Raw genomic sequence first — 775 nt, forward strand, 5'->3', positions numbered from 1 at the left:
AGAAGAGCATCTGGGTTAAACTGATTATATTCAGAGGTGGTTCAATGGGGCTGCCACTGATCAACCCAGGGTCTGTGTATGCTGTCCCCAGCAGGAGGGGGACAGGGAGTGTTGATCTTTTGTTGTTATATGTTGGGAGCATTTTTGTCATTCATTTGGATAACAGTCATGAAGCTTCCTCACCCACCCTGGTCTCTGCTGCTGGTCTTTCCTTCTCACCTTTGCATGACGGAGCCAGAGATGGTAGTTTCCTGTACTGAGCAGTATTCACAAACCAGGAGCTGGGGACCCAGCATGGAGAAATGCCTTCTTGTGAACAAGATGGAGCTGCTGCCACTGCCACTGCTGCTAGGGGACATTTGAACTTGCAGGGATAACGGATCCCATCATGCCTCTGACCCTGCCCCCAAGGGGCTCTTGAGTCCACTTCTAGAAGAGTAACATAAGTTACTAAAGAAATCCCACCACCAAGTCTTCTGACCTGGGGCTACTACCATGTCCCTATCCAAGTCCTAGCTGTGCTGTAGACTGCAATTTACACTTTTGCCTATGCATGCCATGTGCTCAGATTTTTACTAAATAAAGAGCATTTTGCTGATGTGAAAAAATAAAAAAGAAGAAATGGTGTTGTATTGATTATCAAAAAGAATGTAACAAAAAATGTATCAAGGAGGACTAGAGAGGAGAGTGGAACTACCGGCTGACAGGAAGAGAGGGCATATGCACAGGAGCGCCCACACTTGCAGATGATACCCACGTGACCTGGACCAGATGA

The sequence above is a fragment of the Chrysochloris asiatica genome, unplaced genomic scaffold (genome assembly GCF_000296735.1).
Source record: "Chrysochloris asiatica unplaced genomic scaffold, ChrAsi1.0 scaffold00275, whole genome shotgun sequence".
NCBI classification, from domain to species: Eukaryota; Metazoa; Chordata; class Mammalia; order Afrosoricida; family Chrysochloridae; genus Chrysochloris; species Chrysochloris asiatica.